Source organism: Pan paniscus, chromosome 10, assembly GCF_029289425.2.
Source record: "Pan paniscus chromosome 10, NHGRI_mPanPan1-v2.0_pri, whole genome shotgun sequence".
Lineage (NCBI taxonomy): Eukaryota > Metazoa > Chordata > Mammalia > Primates > Hominidae > Pan > Pan paniscus.
Genome location: NC_073259.2, coordinates 31,282,847 through 31,298,206, shown reverse-complemented (window position 1 = coordinate 31,298,206; position 15,360 = coordinate 31,282,847). Strand labels below are relative to the sequence as shown.

Here is a 15,360-nt window from a genome sequence, read left to right as displayed (position 1 = left end):
AATTTTTGTCATTAGTCACTGTATAAATGCTGCCTTGTGACATTATCCAAATGGCATGACCATTTTACACCCACAATTCACTTTTATAGTTATAAACAGAATTTTCATGATTTACATAACTACATCTATCAGTGAAGATTTAACATTGAGATGCAATCTAACATTTATAATAACTGATGTTTTATAGACAGTAATGTAGGAAATATATATTTTAATCACTTTTCATTTAAGTGACCTTACGTAAAAAAACCAATAATTTAGCAGTTCCAAATCTCTGAAGGACATTTTCAAGTGTACATATAGAAATAGTTACAGTGAGATTTTTAAGAAGCATCTTCCATGTCCACATCCTGTTGTCATTGCTGTACCATTTTCTCTTCCATCTGCTTTCTTTGCCTGCCAGACGGGCTCCGATAAGATGGATGTTTTGCTTGACTTCTTTGATATATCCTGAACTTTCTGTAGCTCTGTTTTTCTTCAATCTGTTCATTGTAAAGTTGGCTTGGCGTTTCTGTTTGATCTCTTCAACTCTCTTCATTGCATCAATAGTTTTATTCCGTAGCTCTCACTGGTATTTGATAGGTTCATTTCTACATTTTTCATATTTAAATGAATTATCCACTGTAAGCTTTTCACCAGCTGCTTTCTGGAATGCTGTAGTCCACATGACCTTGTGAGAATTGCGCTTCTTTTTAAAGTTTTTATGACATTTAAATTTACAAAATCTGAACACCTTGCAATAGTTGTGGACTAACATCATGCCGTGGCCAGGGTGGATGGGCCCCAGATAGAAATAACACTTCTCCATACACATGTTGAACCCGTATGGATCCCCACTGACCAAACACCAAGCTTGAGAGGTGGGAAATGTGTGATTTTTTAGGAGACAAAATGATGTGCTAATCTTAGTGCTTGTTACAGTGCTTGTTACACCTAAATAACATTAGGTATTATTATTATTGCTATCACTCATTTTCTTATTGAAAATGAGAATGAATTCTCACTAATGTCATAAGGGAATATTTCTTAGGGAAGGCGGGCTCAAATTGGGTCTTGAAGGGTGTGTACATCTTCTGTAGGTAAGTATGGGGGTATATTGCAGTGAGAGCATTCTGGGTAAAACAAATATGTTCCACAGGGACAATAACCAAATATCTTTCTTTTATCACACAAAGCTATCAGCTACTAAAAATATCAACTAAAGAAAAAATGAGTTTTTTTTCATATAACTAGATCCCCCACTTCTTACAAACAAAATGCATGGTTTCCAGAAAATATTTAGAAAACTTAGACAAACTAAATGAAGAAAATTAAAACTACTCAAAATGTCATCTTCAAGATATAATTGTTATTAAAATTTTAAATTTTTAATTGTGGCAAAACATACATAACATAAAATAAAATTTACCACCTTAACCATTTTAAGGGTGCAGTTTAGCAGCATTAAGTACGTTTGTATTGTTCTGCACACAATCTCTAAAAACTCTTTTCATCTTGCAAAATTGAAACTCTGTACCCATTGAACAACAAGTCTCCACTCCGCAGTCCCTCCAGCCCCTGGCAATCACCATTCTACTTCCTGTATCTGTGATTTTGATGATTCTAGGTACTTCGTATAAGTGGCCTCATATGGTGTTTGTGTTTTTGTGACTGGCATATTTCACTTATAATTGATTTCTTACTAGTTTTGTTACCTGTTTTTGTATGGAAATGTTTAGATCTGCCATTGTTTATTTAATCATTTCCCCACAGTGGGACAGTTAGGGGCTTACATTAAAGAACATTATAAATAACCTTGCAACTATTATCCTTATTGTAAATCTTTAGGCCCCTTCATTGTCAGCTCTTTAGGATAAGTTTTTAGACATCCATTTGCTGGGTTATAGGGTATGCTCACTTAGTCTCTTGATAAATACTGCCACCTTTTCCCTAAGAAATGTAGCAGCAATTTTGATTCCTACCAGTGTTGTGAGTGCTGATTTCCATGTCTCTTTTACTTTTCATTTTTTAACCACTTAAATTGGAACTATTTTTGATCCTTCATCAGTCATTGCTTAAAGCCCAGCGAAGTGCAGACTTCACAAGGGATATACCATACACCCACTGTAGCCCAAAGGGCTAAGAAATCAAACTGAGAACTCCATGCTTCAAGAAGTTCAGGGCAGTTAACTTAATCCTGCTTAACCACCAAATCCTAGGTTCCTGGCTTAGGATTCTCTCAGTCTTTGAATGTACAGGAAATCCTGTTATTTAGTGGCCTAAGGATATAGCTTGCATTGACTGAATCTACTCTGTCATCGTTCCTCAAATTAATTCCTAACAATACTGTTGTTAGAAAAACTCAGCAAAGAATTTAATTCAAGTGAAAATGCCAACATGAGAGAAAATCATGTCTAACCCAACATATCATACCAACCAAAAAGAACCAGTCTACAAATAACTTTCTCAAAGTTTGATCTGGGAAGGTATTTCATTAGGAAAAGCAGTATATGTGCACAATAATAACCTATGGTTAGATTTTTTTTTACTGTGTCATGATATAATAATATTTCCAAACACACATACAGACACTGAATTTTCTTGGTCAAATGTCAAGTGCAAATTTATCACATAAGGAGGGTTTGCTCATTATGGCATTTCCTAAATAATCAGTTTTAGAGATTTAGCAAGTAATAAGAAATTAGTAAGCTTGAAGAGCAACAAAAACATTGCATCTGGAGATTAGATTGAATGGAGCACACTGTTGAGCAAGCTTAACAATGTAGAAGATACTGGAAGTGTCCAAAAACATTTGTTAGAGGGAAATATCAACTAATATCTAACTTACACTTGTTTTATAATGCATGCACATGGGCACATGCACATTAAAAAGTAAAGACATGAGGAAAACATTGGAACAGTATTGGTTAAGATACCATTTCCTTTCCAATCTGTACCATGAGTTTCTCTAAGGGTAGGCATGAATTAAGTTTTGGGGTTTGATAGTTCTGAGCAGTGATTCCATCTTCTGTCATAACTGGTGATTTCATTCCCTTTGGCTTGTGTCTGTCTGTAAAACCTTATTTATGAAATTCCACTTGACTTTTCTCCTATCTTCTTCTTTTTATTGTTTGTCACGTGAAGACAGATTCACTGGTGTCAGCACCCCTGACTTATGGTGAAAGCTGAGTGTAGGCAAATCCTGGCTTGGGGCATGATGGTGAGAGCAGGGGTGATTGGGGACTGGAGAAGAAACTTCGAGCATGTATTCTCAACTAGGGCAATCTTGCCCCCAGTGGGGCGAAACTTGGTTGATGAAACTAGGAGGCAAAAATACCTCATTCTTTATGCATAGGCACAGATATACAGTATATCTATTGTATTAAAATATTATGACAGTGATGATTAGTAAAAAATGTCTAAAAGGCTGGTGGGAGGTGGAGGCCGTAATGAAGAAAGGTTAAGAGGTAGTGACTGAGAGGAAAAGTAGTTCTTCACAAGGCACTCAGCTGCCTAGAAATGACCCAATTTAAGAAACTCTGTTCCTAAAAAGGGAAATATTCATTTTTAAAGGATATTTCCAATGATAGTCCTTTGGAGTGGAGGTTATAGAATAAGTTTCTGTCATTTTCTTTTCTACATCTACCTTTCTAGGATTTCCAGCACAGAGTACAGCACAGGATAAAGTCTGAATCAGAAATGACAGCCTGCTTATATTTGTGAAAAGTTAAATTAGGCTTTGAAATGATGACCAGCATCATTGTTGATGAGACGACAATGTAGATTCATTGGTATCTACTACATGTTAGGTACTTTGTCTATGGTTACCACCTTACTTAACATAACCACCCTGCAGAATAGGTATATTATCCCCAGCTAAGCAGCAATTATGTGCCAAACCGGAATGTGAACCCAGGTCTGTGTGACTCTCAAGGAGATACCCTTTCCACTGGACCACACCATTCCTCATGAAGCAAACAGTTCAGATGAAGGGTCCCTGGAAAGCCCTCTTGTTCCTTACAGAAGGTTTTTGCTTCTCTGGAGTTTTGACCTTGGATGCTCCTTTAGGTGCTGTATCACTCATATAACTCACACTCTTCTTGCCCTTCAGGTTGTAATCTTAGCCTGTCCTAAAATGGCTCAAATGCAAATGTCTTCACTTTTTTCATTATCACTTATCTTTAATGAGATGCACTTAAGTTCCTAAATGAGGGTCCTTCCATTCTACTTGAATGAACTGTATCACAGAATAACCAGCATTACCACCCAAGCCAAAAGCCTGCTTTCCCAGAAGCCTGTCACTGTAGATGGGCAGCCCTTATGGTTGATAATCTGTATCTTTCCTTTTAAGCCCCCAGATGCTGTTTGGAAATATGCAGTTATGTTCTCCTCTATCATATTGGTTTTCCAAGGATCCTTCTTCCTATTTCCTTCTCGCTCATAAAAACATTTGGGCCAGGCGCGGTGGCTCACGCCTGTAATCCCAGCACTTTGGGAGGCTGAGGTGGGCAGATCATGAGATCAGAAGTTTGAGACCAGCCTGGCCAACATGGTGAAAACCCGTCTCTACTAAAGATACAAAAAAATTAGCCAGGCGTGGTGGTGCGCACCCATAATCCCAGCTACTTGGGAGGCTGAGGCAGGAGAATCACTTGAACTCGGGAGGTGGAGGTTGCAGTGAGCCGAGATCACGCCACTGCACTCCAGCCTGGTGACAGAGCAAGACTCCATCTCAAAATAAATAAATAAATAAATAAATAAAAATAGTATTTTTTTTTTGTTATATGTCTGATTATATTGATTAACCACAGACCAAACATAAACATTCTTATTCAACAAGAAAGGTTTTTGGCTTTCAGCTTGATGTAACGACTGTGCAGGGGAATTGAACACATTCTTTATGCCACGAGGCCCTTTAAATCTTATTATTTTAAGAACTGTTCCTTTAAAATGATGCTGTATTTGGCTCTTTTATTCTGTTACTTTCTGCCCAATAAATACTCCACAGTTTTCATTTTTCTCCATGTCATTACTACTCTGTTAGCTGAGCCTTGCACTTGTGGCATAAATTTTATTTTTCCAAAATGAAATGTCAGAAGGTTAAGAGATCAAGCAATCAGCTGCTACATCCCTTTTATAACATGTTTTCTTCTATTTAAGAGGCAATATTCTAGCCATCCTAAGATGCAAGAAGACTACATTTTCCATCTTCTTCAACCCTTGTTTCCATTTTTTAGATAGGGTAGCCTCATAGCTATCAAGGTTTAAGTGGTAGCTCTGACAGTGGAGGTAGCTAGAGGTTGTTCTGTGAGAATATTTATGTACAATAGAAGACTCTTACTCTCCTCCCATCCTTTTTTATATGATGAGAAGATAGTTTTCCTGGATATCACAACATTTTGTTATTTTAGAGAGAAATGGGAATTTCATAAATATAAACAGATTTTCTTTAAAGCACAGTGCTTTGATTCACAAACTGTATAATAAAATAATTATGAACTGTGTAAAAGTATGCCACTTAAAATTTACTTTCCCATAGCTATAGAAGGAAAAGGTGGTTTAATTAAATGACAATACCAGAACTTTTTTTCAAAATGTATTGAAAAACAAGGGATATCATGGATCATATGAGATTAAAAAATAGGCTGGATCTGATTCCAGAATTCAAGTTTATCTTCTTCCAGAACAAGTGTTCTTTGACACAAAATGACAATAAAAACAACCCTCCCACCATCCACCAAACAAAAACAAAAGCGATAACAACGAATGTGGTGCAGTAGTTTCCTTATAGATACAGTGCATATTTTTCAGTTCTATATTACAAATTTCATCTTATTTCACCTTGACCTTATGCATTTACAGATGACCCTGCAATAGATTATATTCAGTGAGTTTGTGCTTTTTCTTAGCATAGAAGAAAATGCTAAGAAAAATGCTGTAATTTACAAACTACTGATATGGTTATCCTGTTTCCTTTTGTCTAACGGATGCTGTGTCTTCTTCTTTCTTACACACAGACTTGTAGAGTTTTGAAGCTGAATTGGATCTATTTTTGTAGACGAGCAAATCAAGGCTCAGTGAATTAAAGTTACACACTTAGTCTAGCAAAAGAACTGGTAGATGGGGAGCCTGAGCCAGAAAAGTGTGGAGGTCAGCGGAAGAAGACATTTTTCTGTGCTGAGAGAGTAACATCCAAGCAAGAATTCAGGATGTTTAAGATGTGTTTAGAAGATGATTGGAACTCAACATACATGATTTGGTTTCCGTTTTCTGAGAGAAATGAATATTTATGTCCAATATTATTGTACAAAACTGGTATCTGCCCAGGAGTCCGACCCAGATTAAAATCCTAGCTCTGTCTCTTCTTGTGTACCTGCAAGCAAATGGATACATCTAATTTTCAGTTTTCTCATCAGTAAAATGAGGATAAGTTATATTCCATAGGATTACAGTGAGAATGCAATATAATGTGTGAAGTACTTTGCATTACAAATGGCCCATAGTACATGCTTAACAAGTGACTTTTCATTATCCTTACTTCTCTGGTCTTGGCTGTACATAGGAAGACTGTATGGAATTATGCCCAACCCTATAGCATTATCATGGTAAAAATAAGTGACCCACATGCGTAATCTGAAGAGTTAGGTCAGAGAATAAAAGCATAAAGAGGGAGCGTCTTGAACCTAGAGAAAGTGAAGTGCTCTGCAATGTTCCCGTGGTTAGACTTTGATGTAATTTAATTTGTTTAAATAGGGTAGATTTCTAATAAAGGACAGAAGTATTAGATAAACAAACAGGAAAAGAAGAAATCTTTCTGATCATCATGGTGTTATATATTTAAAGAAGTTAAAGCAACATTATTTTAATTGGAAAGGTGTATGTTAATAGGAACAGAAGGGAGAGCATTCATTAAAAAAATAATTTTGACAACCTCAATTCAATAACTTGTAATAGCATAGTGGTGGTTAAGATTAAGGACTTGGAATCAGACAGATGTGGGTTCACACCCCAGCTCCCCACGTGCTGTGCAACCTGGGCAGGCAAGTAACCTCTAAAACTTGATATCTGTATAATGGTAATATGTATGAGGTTGAATCACATGAAATTACCACTTTCGTAAGTCAAAACCAGTCAAATACTGGATAATTCATATGATTCAACCCAGCTGTGAGAATAAAAAGATAATGTAACTAAAGTTATTACCACAATCACAGGCACTAAATGCTCCATACGTGGCAGTTATTATTATGTTAATGTGTCCAACACCTGGAGAAAAAAATTACATCACAATTCCTCCATACAATGAAGTAAGATAAAAACAGTTAAAATCATGACTGTGAAGAATAATTAAGGGTATAAAACTATAATCATAATAAAAACGCTAAATTAAAAAAATGAAGATCTAATACTATATATACAATTTCATCCAACTTGTAAAACATATATGCAAGTCTATTTGTTTCTATAGAAAGCTGTCTGGAAGAAAATATATTAAAATGTTAAATACAACTCTTGATAAATGATATTAATAAAAATTATATAAGAATTATATTATTTTCTTTCCCTAGTTTCTTCTCTTTTTCTGTGAACTCAGACTACTTTCATAATCAGTAAAAGTATGTACTTTTTCATTCTACCCCTCAAAGTATAAAAAGCTAACAAGAGTTCTTGCCATGTATAGGAATAACACCCTATTTGATAAATGCCATTTTGTTACCACTTTAAAATTTTAAAATAAACATCTTAGGTATTGATTTCTTTTAAGTTCTAATTTCCTTCTGCATAGTGTTTTTGTGTATGTTGTGTATGGCCCAGGGTTAAAGAAAAAACGAAAACATAAGATGTCAAGGCAGAGTTACAGAAACAAAAATTTAGGCTGTTAAGACTAGGGGAAAAGGTGTAGAATTTACGAATGTGTCGACTGCTATAACAAATTACCGTAGACTGGGTGGCTTTTAAACAAACAAACAAAATTCATTTCTCACAGTACTGGAGGCTGGGAAGTATAAGATCAAGGTGCTGGCTGGTAAGGGCCTGTTTTCTGGTTCACAAATGTCCGTCTCCCACTGTGTCCTCACAGAGCAGAAGTGGTAAGATAGCTCTCTTCGGTCTCATTTCTAAGGGCACTAATCCCATTCATGAGGGCTCTTCCCTCATGATCTAATCACCTCCCAAAGGCCTCACTTACTGACACTGTCACCTTGGGGTGAGGATTTTAACATATGAATTTTGGTGGGGACAAACATTCAGTCCACTGCAGAGTGGTAATTATTTAGGTATGGAACTAGCAGGCATCAAGAAAGACTTTTTGACTATTTGTATATTCTTCAAGAATTTTCCTTTCCCAGTTTTGCGTAGCCTCTCTGCAATTCTGCCTTTGGGGAAACTTTAAAGATGAGACCTAGCATAGCTCCTGAAGGAGACAATTTTAGGAAACTCCTTTGGATGTAGCTTCCAATGGATGTGTCTTAAACCAAAATCTACCCTCTCATAAATACATCATGAAAAAGCATAGAGGATGCTTCTACAATGCTTGTGTTTATAAAATACTTTGACAAATCTCACCTCACTATGATCTTGTGAGATGAACAGGGCATGAATTATCTTATCCATCTTGCAGAATAGAAAAGAAGATGGGAAGGTAAGTGAATTAATTGTCTTGTCTCCCACCACTAGAGCACAGTAAGGATTAGAATGAAGACTTCTGCTTCCCAAACCTAGGCTTACGTGCCTCTGCTGTGCAGGGCTTTTTAAAGATATGTTTTAGGGTATCTTATAATACAAATAAGAAATCTTGTAATATAAAATAAGAACACAGGCTGGGCGTGGTGGCTTATGCCTGTAATCCCAGCACTTTGGGAGGCCCAGGTGGGCAGATCACCTGAGATCGGGAGTTCGAGACCAGCCTGACCAACATGGAGAAACCCCATCTCTACTAAAAATACAAAGTTAGCTGGGTGTAGTGGCACATGCCTGTAATCCCAGCTACTTGGGAGGCTGAGGCAGGAGAGTCGTTTGAACCCGGGAGGCAGAAGTTGCGATGAGCCAACATCGCGCCATTGCACTCCAGCCTGGGCAACAATAGCGAAACTCCATCTCAAAACAAAACAAAACAAAACAAACAAAACACAGAGAAAAGGGAAAGTAAAAAATGAAAAAAAAAAAGAGCAAAGAATAAATGAAAATTGTAATGCCTGATTACTTTTTATGTCACTTCCTGTCTCTGAGAACATAGTAGTTTGAGGCTGTAAAATTAATACAAATACCCAGATCCTGATCAGTGGCTGATGTATAAGCATGGAATGTTTGGTTCTTAAAACCGCTTGAGGAAAGAGCTTATTGTGTAATTATAGCTGTGCTTCCTGTCTAATACTGTTATAGGCAGAGATGTGGAAGCTTTTTCCTTCAGACACTAAGTACAGAATTGAGTTTTAGGAAAGAACATGCACCCATATTGTGAAAACACCTTACTCTCAGAGTGAGTATTCTCAGCACTAACCCTTTCCAAGCAACTTCAGCCCTTCTGGAGAAATTGTTAAATATTAGAGATAGCACGGGACAGCTGGTCAGAAAACCTAAGTTCTTGCCAACTAGAATCCATGAGACAAATAAAGAGACAAGTGATGGCAACTCACGTGGCCCGTTTCCTTTTCTGTAAAGTAAGGGGTTTGAATTAGGCTAGTAGTTCTTGACTGAGGTGCATGACATATAGCATAGCATTTTACGAATGCTGGTGTCTGATCCAACCTCCAGAGATCCTGACTTTATTGGTCTAAGTAAATTTCTCCAAGTGATGGCGATGCCAGACAGGTTTAAGAACCACTGGGTTAGGTGACCTCTGAAATGCCTCTAGCTCTCAGATTCTGTGTTATTTTGGTTCTATTTTTCCTTCCAAGAGCAAACCAGGGAGGGGATACAATATTCCACCTCCCGCTTTCCTCCTCTCTTAGCATAACTTGCTGACTTGTAATCGGGGTAGTGATTTTCAAATTTTAGTGGTGAATAGTAAATAGCTAGTTAAAATGCAGATTACTAGGCTCCACTCCATGAAATTCTGATGTGGTAGACCTGGGGCATTGCCCAGACATCTATATTTTTCACAAGAATCCACATGATTCTGAGGCATTGATTGAGAACCAAATTTTGAAAAACACTGTCAAAGGCATGATTTGTAACCTCATGGATATAATTTTGCCTAGGGAATCTTTGGGATCCTGATTTACTCTAGAATACAACTTTGGCTAAATTGAGAAGTAGGTGCAGTGACTCGAAGACCCAAACCTCATAGCTCGGAGCCCCGCTCTTCATTTACGTTTCAACCAGGTAGCTAGGGTGCTAGCTTCCATCAAAACTTGCTCTGAATAAGTAACAATAAGAAGATTAGAATCCAGAGTAGAAAATAGTTTCTATAAACAAATAGAAACATAAAAAATGATAATGAAAAACTGGGCAAAAGACATGAACATGCAACTCAGAAGAACGAACCCAGTGATGAATATGCATTCACCATATAGGGGAAATAAAAATCAATAAAAAACCAAGGTATCATTTTTCACCAATCAAATTGGCATGCATTTCAAAAGTTTGGTAGTGTCAAGTGACTACTAGGGAAACTAGTGCTGATACAGTCATGGTGTAATACAAACTGGATGAGCCCGTTTAGAAGGTAATTGGGTAGTGCTCTTAATTAAATATGCTCTTATTCTTTGATGCTAAAAATATAATTTTACTTCTCAGTATTAACCTGAGAAATACTGGAACATAAACAAAAATAAATATGGTCAACAATGATTTTAAAACAGAAAAATGATAACCATGTATACTTCCATAAAGGAGAAAGTGTCCAAATAAATTGTGGAAAAATCTTAGTAAATATTACACAAGAATGAGAAGAAATGAGGTAGATCTGTATGGACTAGCTTGGCAGATCACCGAGACTTGTTGCTGAGTGTGAAACCTAGTTACAGAATGGTATTCATTGTGATAACTTGTCTCCAGAGTGGCACCATTAATCCTTTCCCTTGCCATTTCCCCCATCAAGAGGTTGCATCTATTTCTATCCTTCCCTTGAATCTGGGCTTGTTTCAATGAATTCCTGGACCAGAAAAGTGTGGCAGAAGTCATTCTGGGTCTTAAGAAGCTTTGCAGGTTCCACCTGGGTCTCTTGGAACACATTATTGCAACTCTTGCTCTAGGGGGAAGTCATCTGCTCTGTAAGAAGTTCTGTTGTCCTGAGAATGTCATGTGGAGAGGAGATGACAGCCAACCTTGGCTGTTCCAGCCATTTATGTCACCCCAGCCCAGGCAACAGGCATGTGAGTGAGGCTGCATCCTGGACATTATGGTCCCAGCAGATGCCATGTAGAGGATAGCCAAGGTCCTGGACATATGGCCCCAGTCAATCAATCGCAGCCATCCTTATCCTTTTGAACCACCCAGCTGAAGTTCCAGACATTGTGGAGCAGCCACACTGTTCCTACTGTGCCTTGCCCTAATTTTTGACTCACAGAATTGTGAGCATAAGAAATGTCAGGCTTTTTACAGCAGTAAGTTTTTGTGTGGTTTGTTATGCACCAATAGATAAACAGAACACTCACAGTAATACCATTGTGTTTTAGAAAAAATACTAAAAAATATAAGATACCATCTGTATTTGTGTCTATTTATGTATATATACAATCTAAAAGGACAGACACTAAAATGATGACAATATTTACATCTGGGTCAGAGAGGAAGTCAAGCAGGAATGAACATGGTGGTCCTTAAAAGGGACTTTAACCTTACATAGAGTCATGATTCTGTCAGGAAGAGAGACACTACTGGGTTGATTCAAGCAGGAGGGGTTTGATTTCAGGTAGGTGTTTACAAAAGGGACAGGAGTAGCGAAGGTCAGAGAAAGCTGACACTAGTGTTTAGGTGTGCCACTGATTCAGCGAGTTGCAGGAAAAAACCTGACACTAGTGTTTAGGTGTGCCACTGATTCAGCGAGTTGCAGGAAACCCCCCCTCCCCCCCCCCCCCGCCTTCTTGGAGGGGGAACGTCTGGAGGCTGCTGCAGAGCCTCCCAGCTGTGGGAACCTGGACACCTGCTCTCACTGCTGAGGAGCAAGGATCTGAGTTCCTTCTCCCTTCTGCTTTCAAGCCTGGGCTGACTGCCTCCTATTGATGAAATTTAACCCACTAATTGTGGAGGTTTAGGGTTTTTTTTTTTTAGAGCCCAGTGGAAGCCCATAGGGAGGCGGGCTCACAGTAGCTGCCTTACTCCCTTCTTCCTTCATTTGTAGTGTGTCAAGACACATGACAGATGACATGTTCCCAGTACAGTGGATGTATGCATTATTTTATCTACTTTAACAAAAACAATCTTTTTCAATGGACCAGTGGCTTAAAAGGATTCCTACAAAGCAACTATAATACTAATAGTGCAAGCATAGCTGATCTGTGAGAAAATGGTAGCGCTGACACTTTTTTACTCGAACTTTTTTACTAGAACTTTTTCCTCCAAATTATGAAATTCAAAACAATGACAATCTAATCTTATATTAAAAAATTTAAAATTATTAAACACACTATTTGAAATATAGGGGAATGCACAGATTATAACATATTTCTCTGGAGTTACTTTTTCTAACTATTATACCCATTAAAACCAAGAGTCCAAGCATCCAAGTAAATTCAACAAAGATTTAGACCTTTAAATTACAGTAAGCCAAGAAAAAATAATAGGAAAACAAGAAAGGTGTTTTTGAGGCATTAAAAGAAGATACACAATTATATAAAATATTTTTATCACATCTTTAGCTCTTTTAAAACTCTATTCTTGTATGTTTCAAAATGTTCCTACTTATTTATAAGTAAATTATGAACATGGACGTAAATGTTCAATCATACTGAAATCACAAAATATTATAATGCAGCAATCAAAAATATTTCTGTGCCATTATAAAGGAAATAAAATATATAATTATTTAAATACATTTAAATTTCATCTTCATTTCATAATATCCATTTTCTATTTTCAGTCAATATTAACACATATACATATTTGTAATTTATAAAAAGTATCTGTATATTAGGGATGAGTGCTTGTGTGTTTCAGTTGCTGGAGTACAAAATCAACTTGTTTGAAGATCTATTCTAGTCCATGAAAATGCCTGGCTGTGGCCTAGAATATAATAGGTGGGTTTCTTTGATGTTGTTTAGGCTTCATTTAAATGCAAGTAGGCCCTTCTCCAGGTTGCAGTGGATGCCCACCATTGCGCTCGTGTGTGTGTGTGTGTGTGTGTGTGTGTGTGTGTGTGTGTGTGTGTGTGTTCTACAGAGTGTACAGGAAGGCTAAAAAAACCAGACAAATTCAATTTAGTTATTTGGTTAGCAAATTCAATTTTCTGATTAACTGTACTCAAGTCATGGTGAAGGGATAGAGAAGACACTGGATTGCTGCCTCAAAGGAGGTTACAATGTCACTGTCATTGGGCCAAAAGACATAAATAAGCACATGTGTGGTATAATAAAGATATAAAGTATCTTTATTATAAGTATGTGTTTAGTCTAGAGAAGGTAAATATATTGAAAGCTATGGGTCAGAAACTAGACTCAGGCTAGTTACACAGTGTTGTGTGTTGCTTTCCTAGTCTATGAAGATAATAACACCTCCCTATACACCTCACAGATCACTGCGAAATTAAAATAACTAAAAGTTGAGAACCTAATGTAACATATACAAATAACAGGAATTATATTTTAGCTTAGAAATCTACATTCTTTTAAAAGCTTTAGTTTGGTTTTTTTCTTTTTTCCTGCAAATGGAAATGATGATGGTTGGATCCCTGTTTCAAATCTAGGCTTACTCTATTGGAGCTTTTGGAGACCTTAAATTTTAAGCTATTTCTGTGTAAGATGGGGGGCAGTGAGGGATGTCTTCTACTCATGAGCTGAGCACACTTTAGGTTTCTTTTGAGAATTGTTATTCTTTTACTTCTTTAAAGATTGAGGGAAAACTCTCCTAATAATGCATGTTAATTAATTTATAACTCTTCTTGTTTTAGAAAAAGTTTCAAAAGGAAAATACTGAATAAGCTGGGGTTTACTGACCTCTGATGGCCGGACTTAAAATTGCTACTTTTATCAGGCTTCTTAAGATGACAATGTAAAGCTCTTTCTGGAAACTGCCCAAGTCTAGGTTGTAAGGCAGTCAAGAATCACCAGACAAGAAGAGGGAGACCACAGGATGTCAACTAGTCAAACTTTCTTTTCTCAAGCAGGATTTATTTAGTTAATTTTAGGCTGAGGCTTTGTTAAATCGATGGTAATTTATTGAAAACACTTCAGTGTGTAAGTCAGAGTATTTCTGACCAGAAATCCCAACTCCATAAGTGGTTAATTAGCATTTAAAAGACTATCCAGAAATCCACACTAGAGAAATGGCTGACTACAGCATTTCAAATATTTCTATCTAAATCTGCAATAGAGTTTGTTAATTAGCATAGTGATATTTAACAGTATTTCTTTGGCGATCTGAAAGCTTCTGAGACATGTAGTTGGCTGGAAATATTGTACAGGCATCTTAGCTCTTACGTGAATAGGGTGTAAGAATCTGACAATAAATGTTTGTACGTGGAGCAGAATTAAGTCTAAGCCTTGCTTTCATTGTAGTGTACCTGGTAGCAAAGACATAAGGGAGGAGATAACAGCTCTCACCTACTTCTAATATTTGGAGGCATCCAGAGTCACCAAAGAGAAACTGATTATGGTGAAGTGATTAGATTGGCTTAGGTCAATTGTAACAAGCCATCCATCCTGTTCCTAAAACTTTACAGAAGAAATGATTACAGAAGCTGATTTGTAGCATTTCCCTGTGTTTTATACCTTATTTCATCAGGATAGTCCTCCTAATTTTTACCCCAAATCACATGTGTTATAATTTAAGCATAGTTCCATTGAATACAGATAAGGAGAGAAATGAACTATCCCCAGCCAATATTATATTTTTCTGGTAGAATTAGCTTAAAAAATACATCCATGGCCAAAGACACTTGATTTGAATAGTAGTTAAGAAGATGACATTGCTTTTGCATGGCTAAATATAGCTGGGAAGTTGTTCGGATGTCCTAGGGGACACTACTGTTAGCCTAAACTGCAGTCATCATTTTGGTACACAAGAAGCTTGTACTATGTCAGTGTCACTGTTCTGTCAATTTACTAGAAGGGAAATAGCAATAATAAACTTGACATATTATTTTATAAAAAATTTGTTTCATATAAATAAGTACATACTTAAAACTGGATTTATATCATATTTTCAAAAAAAAATAGACTCATACTGCTTTGAAACCAGGATCCAGTACTAACAAGTTGACCTTGAAGGCCTTTTAAGATTAGA

At 36.9% G+C, this 15,360-nt stretch overlaps 1 pseudogene; it reads right to left on the bottom strand.

Annotated features, from left to right (window-relative positions):
- Positions 1-323: 323 nt before the first annotated feature.
- On the bottom strand, positions 324-814 carry LOC100993864 (probable ribosome biogenesis protein RLP24; annotated as a pseudogene).
- Positions 815-15,360: the final 14,546 nt, after the last annotated feature.